Source organism: Scyliorhinus canicula, chromosome 5 (assembly GCF_902713615.1).
Source record: "Scyliorhinus canicula chromosome 5, sScyCan1.1, whole genome shotgun sequence".
NCBI lineage: Eukaryota > Metazoa > Chordata > Chondrichthyes > Carcharhiniformes > Scyliorhinidae > Scyliorhinus > Scyliorhinus canicula.
The window spans coordinates 82,463,727-82,478,582 of record NC_052150.1 but is presented as its reverse complement, the minus strand read 5'-3'; the positions used below and the strand labels follow the sequence as shown (position 1 = coordinate 82,478,582).

Below are 14,856 nucleotides of genomic sequence, written 5' to 3'. Positions count from 1 at the left end.
CCATGCAAACCCGCAGTACGCCTACGTCGCATACCCCTACGGGCGACAGGACACAGTCTCCCTCCGGGACCTGGCACCTTCTGGGTCCCCACCCTCAACCTGATACCGCTCTCCCCCCCAGTTGCTTCATTCACCCCTGCGCCACCCACCCTCCCACCAGCGAACCTCAGCGCAGACCCCCACCCCAGCAGGATCCGTCCCCTCACTGGATCCACTAAGGGGTGGCGGAGTACATGACAACTCGCTCCCGGAGTCGCAGGTGACCACGTCGCGCCCACATCACCACCAGGGCTGAGGCGATTGCAGCGGAGGGTCAGAGCCCCAGACATACTCAATCTATAATGTTTTCCTCTTTTAAACGGGGGTGAATGTGGTAAACACCTCTAGTAACACATTACATGTATTATGGTACTGCCCATGTATTACAGGTACCATGGTAAAGTCTAGCCTGCTGGCTCCTCCCAGCAGGCAGCATATAAAAGTTGTGCTCTCCTGCGCTGCTTTCATTTTGGTTCCAGCTGCAGGAGGCACAACATTTCGTGCAATAAAGCCTCGATTGTTGCACCATTCTCGTCTCGTGGTAATTGACGGTACATCACACAGTAACTTCATACTTGTGACAATAAAAGATTATTATCATTAACTGGCCAGCGGCAGGCCTTCCCCTCGATCAAGGACACAAGGAGCCTAAATTCTGCTCCTGAGAGCTGCTGATGAGTCAAAGGCCAGAAGTTCCTCATTGCCAGCAGCGCCAGTGGGAGAGCAGAAGTTGTTGCGTGCAATGCAGCAGAGACCAAGGATCAGTGAGGAACTGCAGGCCACAGGTGCAAAAGTGGTGGCTGAGTGTTATGCAGAAAGGGTTGCTTCTTGTAGGGGGGGAGGAGGAGGGGGGGGGGGGGGGGGGGGGGGGGGGGTTTGCCAGTGGCGGTGACAGACTGGGTTTTTGAAACCCTTCTGGGAGTCCATATTTACATTTACCACTATGGACTTCACTGGGGCAGAGACGGGAATCCAGTGGCATCCCCCACACACTTAAATTCCCCCCAACTTCAAATCTGCCATTGGCGGGGGTGGGGGGCTTGAATTTCACCCACGTAACGTAGGCTCAATTAACATTCAGAAATTGGCTCCCCTCGATCGGTATCTTTCAATTACATCGAAAGTGTTTTTTCGTTCATGAGATGTGGCATTGCTGGCTGGACCAGCGTTTGTTGTACATTGCTAATTGCCCTTAAGGAAGCAATGGTGTGCTGTCCTCTTGAACTGCAACAGTCCAGGTGTTGGAGGAATACCCATGGTGGATTTTGACCCAACGATAGTAAAATAAAGCAGTATAGTTCCAGTATAGAATGGTCTGTGTGTGTGCAACATAATTAGATACCATTCTAACTGATGACATGGAAGGACAGGCAGTCTTACATCAAATACTGAGAACTACCTTCTGTCAATTACTTGTGGAGTGGCACAAATGGTGACCATGAATAAATCAGCACCTGGATGCCTCTCAAATCCTGTAGAAAATATGGTAAGTTAGTAATGCCACCTTGTCACTGATTCTGCCGAGACTAGTGTATCCAAAATAATAAAATCTGGGTACAAGTCAATGTAACTTGGATTTTTATGAAACTTTCCCAGCAACAAAATCTGTTTGTGGCTTTGAAACAGATTTTAGTGTGCAGGTGACAATGTAAAAAGTTATTGGGCGGAATTCTCCGCTCCCGGGAAAAATCGGGAGGGCCATCGTGAACTCGGCCGAGTTTCACGACGGCCTCGGAGGCCGCTCCTCGCCCCCTATTCTCCCCTCCCGGTGGGGCGAGGAGCGGTGCTCCGTAAATCTCGGCCGCGGGGGCGTCGCGCCGAGAATGACGCGGCCGGCGCGCCTAATGACGTCAGCAGCGCATGCGCAAGGTGGCCGGCTCCAACCCACGCATGCGCGGCTGACGTCATGATGCTGACGGCACGAACCCACGCATGCGCGGTGGCCGTCTTTCCCCTCAGCAGCCATGTCGATCTTGCGGGGCGGCGGAGGGGAAATAGTGCGTCCGATTTGGGCGCCGGCCCGATGATCGGTGGGCACCGATTGCGGGCCTGTCCCCTCCCGAGCACAGTCGTGGTGCTCTTTCCTTTCTAGGCCACCTACAAGCCCCAAACGGGCTTCTCACTCCCGTTTCACGACGGCAGCGACCAGGTGTGTTTGCCGCCGTCGTGAAACAGCCGCGAACGGCAGGCCACTCGGCCCACCCATTCGGGTCGGAGAATCGCTGTTCGCCGTGAAAAACGGCAAGCGGCGATTCTTCCGAGCCGGGGGGAGGGGAGAATCGTGAGGGGGGGCGTGAATTTTGTCGGGGGCCCTCCCACGATTCTCCCACGCCGCGTGGGGAATGGAGAATCGTGCCCATCTCGTTTCAAAGGTGAAAAATTAAATTGCAGGAATTCCAATTTCCCCCCATTCATCACACTCCATGATGAAGAGGTGATTATTTAAATTAGTTCCTGGAAAATAATTGGAGACTGTCCCTTCAAGAATTTAGTGTCAATCATGTAGTTTCCACTTTCCTTGATTGTAAACATAGGAAGCATTTACAGATATTAGTCTCATCATTGATAGCTGTTCATAAACTGTTGACAAATTAGTGTGTCCAACTTTAAAAAGTCAGCTCTGTTAGCTTCTGGCCCCATTGTGTATTTTACAGTTGTTTTCCTTTATAAAGTCGTCAGTTGAGGCTTGCATCACTTTAAGAGTCTCCAGGAGACTCATCCTTATTTTTGACTCTTCATTGATGTTTCTTTCTCATGCTTCCCCATCCGGGTTGTGCTCACGTTTTCTATCAACAGCTCATCACTTCCACAATCCGCTCCATGCTAAGTAGTGAATCGTGCCTCAAGGATCGCATCTGCAGAAAAATATACGTTTCTGGAAATCTGATTGGGTTGCCTGAAACCATCAGTAGATTCAAGTTCAGAATAGCACAACTCCTACTTATTTGATGAATGGAGAACTAATCACAAGTCTGAACTAATGGTAAACTTTGGATGGATTTGGTACCATCCAGTGGATCAACCCAAAATGCTGGGTAGGTCCTAGTGCATTTTGCTGCCAACAAGCATGGACAACAAAAGGTAATCCAGAAGCTTCTGTGATAAATTTAGCCTGATGCATGATGAAAACATAACCTCGTCAATATGACTTGTGTATTTAGCCAACCACTAGTTTGAAGGAAGTGCATTTCCTTTTGAGGGCAAAAGAGTCTCAAGGTAATCGGACAAGGTTTGCAGCAAAGGCAACAGCTCCCTTAGCCACTTTTCTGTTACAATAATGATTCTCCTCTCCCGCACCCTCAATTCTAAAAGCTAGCCTAAAGGGGCATCAAGTATTTTCTAAGGCAGTGGGTACTCACATGACAGCTGAGTCAAAAAGGTTGTCAAAGATGATTGGTTGCTTAACATCATGAGGATTTTTTCAAGGACAGTAAGATAGTGCTCCTAATAAGGAAATGTTCTGGCATAGACTTGATGGGCCAAACGGTCTCCTTCTGGGATGAAAATGTGTCTATGGCTCCATGAGAAGAAGAGGGGGTTCTGCTTTCCTAGAGTAGGGAGTCTTGGGTGAAAAAAAACAGATGAATATCATTGGAATAAGCTCCTTCCAATCTTGCTCAATAAGTGTGACTATGATAGTTGGCTGGGAGGGAATTGTAGAAGCATGTAGCCCATAAAGAGCTACTGATGAAAATTAAAGTGATTATGCTGATTTATGGGGAAAAAAACGGTTTTCATGCAGAAACAATATGAAAATGATGCTTTTGGATTTGGTAAATATAAAGTAAAAATACCTTGGAAAAATGGCCATGTTGGTCTTGTCACTTTATATTTCACAGCAGCTTCTCCTGAATAATCAGTATTAAATTCTGTAAAATGCACAGTAACCAAATTCAAAATCTTTTGGGTTGATTCCAATGTGCATTTATTTTATGAAACAGTTGACAAATAGAGATGACAAAAATGGTGGGAGGCTTTTAAAGGCGTAAAAATGCTTTTGAGAAGTTTGCAGTCTTTCCATAGATTGGGGTGAAGAAGTAACAAATAATAGAACAAGCAAAGTGGAGGCATGGAATGGACTTTGCAAAGACAGCCAGAGCGGGCGGCACGGTGGCACAGTTGTTAGCATTGCTGCCTCACAGCTCCAGAGACCCAAGTTCAATTCTGGCCTCGGGTGACTGCATGGACACTTTCTCCCCGTGTCTGCATGGGTTACCTCCGGTTGCTCCGGTTTCCTCCCACAATTCAAAGATGTGCAGGTTAGGTGGATTGACCATGATAAATTACCCCTTAGTGTCCAGAAGGTTAGAGGTTAGGTGGGGCTACTGGATTAAGGGAATAGGGTGGGGGACTGACCCCTAGGTGGGGCACCCTTTCGGGGGGGGGGGGGGGGGGGGCAGATTTGATGGGCCAAATGGCCTCCTTCTGCACTGTCGTGATTCTGTAGTGACACTGTAAAAATACATTGATGCTGCTTGGTTGTTTCCCACAGCTCATGAGATGGATATAGTTTGTCACTTTTTAACTATTTCTTTGTTTTTGGAAAAAGCCTTGTGACCTAAAATCTCACACTAGGAATCACCTAGTGCTTGTGTCTGGACACTTGAGCGGCAAAACATTGTTGCCTTCTTTACTCAAAGCCTCCATAGGAGGATAATTGAATTCTTGAGCAGCCACCAGATCCAGCCATGGAACTGGACACCACCAGAGACAAGCCAATTTATCTTTGACTTTGTGAAAAGCAGAACAAAAGGCTACCACAATTCAGTTTCAGGAATCTTGAGGACCAAGTTACAGTGTGGTCTTCACTATCCTGGGTGCGTAAGATTCCATCGAATATCTATCAATTACTCTCACACCTAACATCATCCATTAATTTAGAATATAGCAATTTCAGTAGTCATGGCTTTCAGACTTTTTTTAAGTTCCGAATAGATTGATCATTTACTTCCCTGACAGGTAGAACTTTCTGGGTGTATTGGAACCTCCAAGGACTGGTGAGTTGAGAGGGCGAAGGAGTATAATTTCAGATTTCTCAAAGCTGACTCCAAGCTGCCTCAGACTTGCCTGCTTCCAGTTTTAACAGAGGCACGCTTTTACCTGGAGAGGGGGGTGAGGGTCATGCAACCAGCTCACTCTCTGGAGGTGGGTTGACCATTAAAATATTTTAAGGAGACAGTGTGCCTCTGTTTTAGCTACATTTTCATTCTTAACACTTGCAGGTCAAGATTTCAGTGGTTTGGTGGGTTAGAGGAGGAATGGACAAGATGATGGGCTCGGAGAAGCAGGAGTGTTTCCCTCAGAGCCAAGCATTGCATTTGTGCGACTGGTCTTCCATGCCTGGCCAAACTCTACCATTGTCAGTCACTCTTCCTCACCCCTCATATCTCCTGCCCACCCCACAGTTACACTTATCTGACAAATCACTTTCTAACCTTACAGAAAACGTGACAATTGGGCTGGCTTTTGCATGAAATTTGATTCAGAAAAAAATAGATGTCCTGCCTCATCAAGATGTGTGGAAAACCTAGATTTCTAGTCTTCCCATCTGAAGTCCCTCCTTGCCCTGATCATCCCACTCTCTTCTTGACTCCAAGTAAATATCGAGGCCTTTGTGTCAGATAGGGGCAGCAGGGTAGCATGGTGGTTAGCATAAATGCTTCACAGCTCCAGGGTCCCAGGTTCGATTCCCGGCTGGGTCACTGTCTGTGTGGAGTCTGCACGTCCTCCCCCTGTGTGCGTGGGTTTCCTCCGGGTGCTCCGGTTTCCTCCCACAGTCCAAAGATGTGCGGGTTAGGTGGATTGGCCATGCTAAATTGCCCATAGTGTCCTAATAAAAGTAAGGTTAAGGGGGGGGTTGTTAGGTTACAGGTATAGGGTGGATATGTGGGTTTGAGTAGGGTGATCATGGCTCGGCACAACATTGAGGGCCGAAGGGCCTGTTCTGTGCTGTACTGTTCTATAGTGGATAAATACAGCGCTGTGCACCTACATCACTGTGCATCTGAGTTTGCATTCAGAAAAGCAGTCGCGTTTACACCATACAGTAAAATTGCTTATTGTCAGAAGTAGGCTTCAAATGAAGTTACTGTGAAAAGGCCCGAGTCGCCACATTCCGGCACCTGTTCGGGGAGGCTGGTATGGGACCTGCTCTTCCCTTGTGTCCCTTAAAACTGCAATCAGGGTCTTAACAGGGCGTAGTCAACAGGTCGACTGCCTGAAATGGTGGGGGTTGGGAGGGGCTTTGCACATCTCCATCAAGGAAGGGCCCCTTTTAAAATAATGCCTGCCAGACTGTTGTCATTAACAGAGCGATAAGTCAACTGACCCTATTATGAGGCTCACACTGCTTTGGTTAATTCTCATTTTCATATGTCTGAGTCTCAGTAAATTGGGTCCCCAGAGGTTATTGTGCTTCTGTAAATATGGATGGGGCTCGAGTGGTTGGATGCAGAACAATGATGGCTGAAATACATTGAGGATAATTGTTGGTCTGGTTGGTTTGTTCATCAAAATGTTAGCATGTTATCGTTACTTTATATGTTTTTTCAAGAACCCTAACAATTATCAGAAATCTGTGTGCACACTGCCCACAATTTTCCAACCATTATATCAAATAGTAAGTAGACCCTGTGTCGCATGTGTCCAAATTTTGGATGAGTGCAGCTGGCAGAGAAGGCTCCGCAGCAGGACTGTGAAGTTTCAAAGTTATGACGAATACCTCTGCATTCATTATTTTGTGTCAGCTGAATGAATGGCCAAGAACCATCTACCTTCATTACAGTCTTATCAATTATATCCATGCCGTTCAAGCCCCACATTCTTGCACATTTTATTTTTGTGTGTGTTCAACTCACTGTTTACATTACTCGGATATTGCACCTCCTTTCTAACCAATGAACACACTCTTGGAATGGGTGAAGTTGGGGAGCAGTGGGAAGAGAGCTCACATGACTAATGTAGTACCTCCGAGACACCAAGTTTCTAAATCAACATTGATCATTTTTATTTCTGTTAAGTTGATGACTTATTCATTAATATGTGATGGTTGATTGTAAAAATGAGGGAAGATCTTTTTTAGATTATTTAACAACATAGTTAACATTTGTTAATTTTTCAAAAAATCATTTATGGGTTGTGGGCGTCACTGGCTAGGCCAGCATTTGTTTCCCATTCTTAATTGCCCTTGAGGAGATGGTGGTGAGATGTCTTTGTTAACCGCTGCAGTCCATGTGGTGAGGATACACCCATGGTGCAGTTAGGGAGGGAGTTCCAGGATTTTGACCCCATGACAGTGAAGGAAGGCGATATATTTCCAAGACAGGATGATGAATGACTTGGAGGGGAACTTCCAGGTGATCGTATCCTCAGGAGTAGCATTGGTGGTTCAGTGGTAGAATTCTCGCCTGCCACGCGGGAGGCCCGGGTTCGATTCCCGGCCAATGCAAAGCTGGCTGGTGTTTAATTGTTGGGCCTCACGGTAGCATGGTGGTTAGCATCAATGCTTCACAGCTCCAGGGTCCCAGGTTCGATTCCCGGCTGGGTCACTGTCTGTGTGGAGTCTGCACGTCCTCCCTGTGTGTGCGTGGGTTTCCTCCGGGTGCTCCGGTTTCCTCCCACAGTCCAAAGATGTGCGGGTTAGGTGGATTGGCCATGCTAAATTGCCCGTAGTGTAAGGTTAATGGGGGGATTGTTGGGTTACGGGTATACGGGTTATGTGGGTTTAAGTAGGGTGATCATTGCTCGGCACAACATCGAGGGCCGAAGGGCCTGTTCTGTGCTGTACTGTTCTATGTTCTATGTTCTATGTGTCTGCTGCCTTTGTCCTTCTAAATGGTTGTGGACATGGCTTTTGAAGGTGCTGTCTTGGTGTGTTCCTGCAGTGCATCTCGTAGATGGTACACACGGCTGCTACTGTTTGTCGGTGGTGGAGTCAGGAGGTGAGTTACTCACCGCAGGATTCCTCACCTCTGTCCTTCTCTTGCAGCCACGGTGCTTATATGGTTAGTCCAGTTCAGGTTCTGGTCAACTCCCCAGGATGTTGATCGTAGGGATTCAGCAATGGTAATGCCATTGAACGTCATGGGGCAATGTTTAGATTCTCTCTTGTTGAAGATAGGTAATTGCCTGGAACTTGTGTGGCACGAATGCCACATGTCAACCCAAGCCTTGAAATTGTCCAGGTCTTGCTGCATTTGGACATGGACTGCTTCAGTATCTGAGGAGTCGCGAATGATACTGAACATTGTGCCGTCATCTGCAAACATCCCCACTTCTGATCTTATGATGGGGGGAGTCATTGATGAAGCAGCTGAAGATACTTAGGCCTAGGACATTACCCTGAGGAGCTCCTGCAGTGATATACTGGAACAGAGATGATTGACCTCCAGCCATCACAACCATCTTCCTTTGTGCTAGGTATGACTCTGTCCAGTGTTGAGATTTGCCTCTCGATTCCCATTGACTCCAGTTTTGCTCAGGTACCTTGGTGCCACACTCGGTCAAATGCTGCCTTGATGTCAAGGGTAATCACTCTCACCTCACCTATGGAGTTCAGCTTTTTTGTCCCTGTTTCAACTAAGGCTATAATGAGATCAAGAGCTGAGTGGCCCTGGTGGAACCCAAACAGAGCGTCAATGAGCAGGTTATTGCTAAGCAAATGCCGCTTGCTAGCACTGTTACTGACCCCTTCCATCACTTTACTGCTGATCGAAAGTAGACTGATGGGGCAGTAATTGTTTGGGTTGGATTTTTCCTGCTTTTTGTGCACAGGACACTTTTCCACATTGCTGGGTTAATACCAGGGTTGTACTGTACTGGCACTGCTTGGGGTGTGGGAAGTTCTCGAGCACAAATCTTCAGTACTATTGCCAGAATATTGTCAGGGCTCATGTCATTTGCAGCGTCCAGTGTCTTCAATCATTTCTTGATATTACGTGGACTGAATCAAATTGGCTTCAGGCTTATCTTTTACACTGATGTGCTGGATTCCCCAATCACTGAGGGAGGAGATATTTGTGGAGCCTCCTTCTTCAATGAGATCAGGACTGCAGAGCTTAGAACTGATACATCGCTTGTGGAATCACAGCTCTGTCTATCGCTTGCTACTTATGCTATTTGGCACTCAGGTATTCATGTGTTGTAGCTTCACCAAGTTGGCACCTCCATTTTAGGTATGCCTGGTGTTGCTCCTGGTATGCCTACCTGCTCTCTACATTGAACCAAGGTTGATCCCCTGGCTTGATGATAATGGTAGAGTGGGAGATATGCTGGGCCATGAAGTTATAGATTGTAGTCGAGTAACATTTTGCAGCTGCTGATGACCTACAGTGCCCCAAGAATGCCCAGTCTGGAGTAGCTAGATCTGGTCAATCAAAATCTATCACATTTAGTACAGTGGTAATGCCACACCACACACTGGAGGGTATGCTCAATGTGAAGATAGAACTTCATCTCCACAAGGACTGTGTATTGGACACTATCAATACTGTCATAGACATATACATCCACAGCAGGAAATTTGGTGAGGATGAGGTGAAGTAGCCTTTCCCTCTTGGCTACCTCACACCTGCCACAGACCCAGTCAGCAGCTGTGTACTTCAGGACTGGGCCAACTCAGTCTGGACTGGTATGATTGAGTCAGTCTGGTTGATGGATATTTATGTCTCCCAGCCAATGTACATTCTGCATTTTGCAGGATACCTCCCGACTGCATACCACTGTGCTACCGGCACCTCTGCTGGGTCTGTCCTGCTGGTGGAACAGGACCTGCCCAGGCATGGTGATGGTGGTGTCTGGGACATTATTACGGTATGATTCCAAGACTTTGACTATATCATGCTGTTGTTTGACTAGTCTTAAGACAGCTCCCGCAATTTTTGCACAAGCAGCCAGATGTCAATAAGAAGGACTTTGCTGGGTTGACTGGGCTTGAGTTTGCCATTGTCATTTCCTGTGTCTCGGTCAATACCAGGTCCGTCCAGTTTCATTATTTTAGACATTGTAGCAGTTGAATACAACTGAGTGCCTCGCTAGGCCATTTCAGAGGGCATTTTACAGTCAACCACATTGCTGCAGATATGGAGTCATGTAGGCCAGACCAAGTAAGGGCAGCAGGTTTCCTTAAAAGGGTATTAGCAAACCAGATGGGTTTTGCTATCAGTCGATAATGATTTTACGGTCATCATTAGACTTTTAATTTTTGATTCTTATTGAATTTATATTCCACTATCTATCATGGTAGGATTCAAACCCAGGTGCCGAGAGCACTAACCTGGTCTCTGTATTACTCATCCAGTCCAGTGACAACACCACTACACCATCGCCTCCCTTACTTATTTACAAACATTCTTAAAACCACACAACATATTTTGTACAATGTATCTGATACAGGGAATATAAGCTAGGATGTACCCGATAACCCTATTTCCCTCTTCAAGCGAGGGGTGAAATGGTACCGCATCAATATCTTTGTTTGATCAGATTCCTATCAGGGGCCTTCAACAACCATGGGCTGGACTTTGTGATGAATTCAAGATAAAGTTTCAGTCCAACTTTGCCAGAGTATGAAATAGTCATATTGACATTTTTCTTTACCTCAGGCTAATTGTAACTGCCTGTGTAAGACATAACTTGGGCATCATGTTGTGCTACATGTCTGACTTGACTGTTGCTCTTGGCAGAGCATGTCTTCATCTCTGCTTCTCACAGGCAGCATAACTTCAACAAATTGTGCATTTTCTGCCTATACTGAGGCTAATGCATATATGACTTTTCATCGATCTGTCCATGTTGCAGATGTTTCTCAGAGAATTGCTACGTGACACAAATATGCAGTCACTACTTTTTATCTTCATGATTTGGGTGAGGGTCCAAGATTGAGAACATCGTCTGCTGCCCAAGGAAACGAGATATAATTTATCCTCTGATGATCTGCCCAGATGAACTTTCCTTTATATCCTACTTCGAATTATGTTACATTCACGTGATGATTGCGATGGGCATGTTTGCTTATGAGCTCTTTTGAATGATTAAAAGGACCTGGCAGGTGAGTATGTGTGGCCCGGGGGGGATCCGATCTCGGGGGGCCGCCACGGTGGACTGGCCCATGATCGGGGCCCACTAATCTGCAGGCGGGCTTGTTCCATGGGGGCACTTCTTTCTTTCACACCGGGCCTCTGTTGGGCTCCGCCATACTGCCAGCCTGGAGAAGAGAACCCCCCCCCCGCAGATGCACAAAAGTACGCTGGCCATTCCACACTTGCGCGGAATCACGCTGGCCGTTCCGCGCATCCACCTAGCCCCCAAAAATGCAGAGAATTCTGCACTTTCGGGTGCTGTTGACGCTGGAGTGGTTGACGGTAGTTTTCCCGCTGGTGTGGGGACTTAGTCCCCAGAAGGGAGAATCCTGGCCAAGCTATTCAGAGACATTTTGGGAAAGCTTTGAAGGGGAGTTGAAGTCTGATCAATCTGACACTGAGTCCACAATTCTCTCCCAGTAGCATTGTTATTAAAAAGAGTAATAATATTTAAAGCAGAGCAGTCTTGTCTGAGGAAAAGGAAGAAGCTGAAACATGCCAGGTGAACCAGCATTTTGAAGACATGCAGCTCGAGTCTAAAGGGGTTCTAACAGGAGCCAAATCTGTTCTGTAAAGTAAGTATTACTCAATATCATGCTAATTCTAAATGGATTGAGAACAGTATGTATATTTTCTTGTTGTTTAAGGGGGAATTGAGTAGTAGTGTTTAATAAGTAATTATAAGCTGTTCTTTTGAACTATGAAGTTAAAATATTGTATTAAAAATACAAATCCTTATTTCTTCATGCAATCACTCCTTTCATGCTTTCCGCACAATGAATCATTCTTTCTGCACAGTCTTAGAAAATAAATTATAATATTGGGGTTCCAGAGCAGTATCCTAGCCACTGTTGTGGTCTGGGATCATAATAAGCTAACAATGAGCGACAGAAAATGAAAATGAGAATTGAACAATATTCAATTTATTGCACATTTTTGCAAACTTTGAAAAGTATTTTTATTCCAATTTTCAACATTTTACAAAAAATCCCACACCCAACATGTTAAACCTCCCACCTAATAAGAACCCACCCCCCACACTTAACAGTCAACTGTAACCAACTCTCTGAAATGAACAAAGCCCAACTCTTGTGGACCCGTCACTCACTCCCTTAGAGCAAATTTCACCTTCTCCAGGTCGAATGACTCCAATAGGTCCCCCTGCCATGTCGAGGCACAGGGTGGAGAAATTGACTTCCACCCCAGCAGGACCCGCCTGCAAGCAATCAACAAGGAAAAGGCTAAAACATCTGCCCTTGCACCCGTCTACAACTCCGGCCAGTCCAACTCCCCGAATATGGCCTCCAGGGGACCGGGCTCCACATCTCTGTGCAAAACCCCCGAGATGGTGTTGAAAACTACTCTCCAAAACCTTTCCAACTTTAGGTAGGACCAGAACATTTATATATATATATATATATTATATATGATCGGCAGGATCCCTCTGACCGCTCTACCCCCTCAAACAGCCAGCGCATCCTTGACTTCATCAGATGCTCCCTGTACGCCACCTTCAATTGTATCACCCAAGCTTCACACACAAGGTCGAGGCATTCACCCTCTAACGCACCACAACTCTTCCTTCAACACCACCCCCAACTCTTCCTCCCATTTAGCTTTGATCCTCTCCATGGACACCTTATCCTCCTCCAAAATCCTCCCATAAATTGTCGAGACGACCCTCCCCGTCTCCAAACCCCCCCCCCCCCCATACACAGCACCTGCTCCAGCAATGAGGAGGCCAGTGCTATCAGGAAGGATGGAAAGGCCTTCCTCACAAATGCCTGCACATTCATGTACCGGAAATTCTTCTCCCTCACCACTGCCTTTAGAGTTTCCCAAACCACTGACAGTCAGACCTCCCCGGTACAGTTGAACCCCACATACTCCTCAGTCACCTTCTCCATCCTATCATAGAAACTCTGATCCACCAACAACCCCACATCCAGCCCCCACCCCGGCTTCTGAGTCAACAGCGTTTCCAGGACCACGTTCATCCAATGTGGAGCGTGATCCAAAATCACAATTGCCGAATACTCTGCCCCCTTAACTCCAGCCAACAGCGCCTTCCCCACCACAAAAAAAAAATCAATCCTTGAAAACAGCTTTTCGCCGGGGGAAAAACGAATACTCCCGGTCTCTCGGGTGTAAAAGTCTCCATGGGTCCATCCTCCCCCCATCTCCCTCATAATCACAGCCAACGCCTTTGCCCCCCACCCCCCTGGCAGGGTCAGAGAGAGCGGCTTGGCCCTGTCCACCCTCGTTTCCAACACTGTGTTCCAATCCCCACCCCCCACTCCCCCAAACCACCAAAATTGGTTCATGGATAATGGCAGCCAGCTCTTTCTTCACAAACCCTGTATCATCCCAATTGGGAGCATATACGCTAACCAATGCCACCAACCTTCCCTCCAGTGCACCCGTTGCGATCACGTACCTGCACCCCTGATCCACCACCATCTCCTGCATCTGAACGTCACTCACTTACCCACCAAAATCGTCACCCCCCCCCCCCCCACACCACCGAGCTTCACTATAAAATCCTGAGTGAAACACCTGGCTCACCCAACCCTTCCTGAGCCTCATCTGATTTTTCACACTTAGATGGATCTCTTGCAGCATCACCACATCAGCTTTCAAACTCTTCCAAGTGCAAGAAAACTCTCTTCAACCTCCAACTTCTTCACGTTCCACGCCACCCCTCTGACGGGGGCCCTATCACCGCCACCCCGACCCTTCTGTCCGCCATCATCTTTACCCCAGGCCCCGCACATCTAGCAGAACCTACCTCATTCTTTAGTCACAGTCAACCCCACCCCGTCCCAGATTCCCCTACATCCACCTCCTGTTGCAAACACCTCACCCAGTATCGACCCCCTCTCACGACCCATCGAAACCTATCCAACCAGGCTCCAGCGACTGTGGCCCCTCTCCCCACCACACTCCTGTTCACTAGCTATGAACGTTGGCCCTTGTCAGAGACACTTCCTCCTTTCAACTGCACCCTCAGCTACCCTGCCCCCAATCCCAAAAGAACCCTCAAACCCCCACACCCCACACTCCCACCAAAAGCATCTTCAGCCCCCCAGCCATGGCAGTCAGAGTGAGTCATCCCTGCTTTGCTGGGTAGACCACTCCGAACCACACCCTACTGTTGTACAATGCCGCCTTCACCCGTCCAAAGGCCGCCCGCCTTCTTGCCAACTCCACTGTAAGATCTTGGAATATACATATACCAATGCGTTCCCACTTCGTGTCCCATTTCTGCTTTTCTCAGTTCAAAACCTTCTTCACGTGGTAGCTATGGAAGCCACCTATAACCGCGCTTGGTGGCTTGTTCATTGTAGGTTTCAGCCTGAGTGACATGTCCACAATGTACTCGGTCGGCTTCCGACCTCCAGCTCCTCGGGCAATCCCACAATCCTGTCTTATCGACCTATTCTCCAGGTCCTCCACTTTGTCCCTTAGCCCTTTATTGACCTCCACCACCCTCTGTGGCTCCTCACCATAATGTCGCTATGTTGCTACAATACCTCCTCCACCCCCTTCACCTCTCTCCTTGTTCCCACACCTCGATCGACATCTTCGTCAATGCAGCCTTTATCGGGGCAAGCGACTCCCCCACCCACTCTTTGAGCAAGTCTGTCATCTCCCTCCAAAGTACCTCTAAATGCTTGGCAAACAGCCTTTCAAACTCCCCCGATACCACCTCAGTGAAAGTCTCAACCGCAATGGGAAT

General features: G+C 47.5%; 1 protein-coding gene and 1 non-coding gene across 8 annotated transcripts in view; both read left to right on the top strand.

Annotated features, from left to right (window-relative positions):
- Positions 1-14,856, top strand: part of LOC119966096 (RNA-binding motif, single-stranded-interacting protein 3) — a 1,648,548-nt gene that overhangs the window by 1,260,146 nt on the left and 373,546 nt on the right. The gene's annotated exons all lie outside the window — the stretch shown is intronic.
- trnag-gcc lies at positions 7,416-7,486 on the top strand. Its single transcript has one exon. It is a non-coding gene; the product is annotated as a tRNA-Gly (tRNA).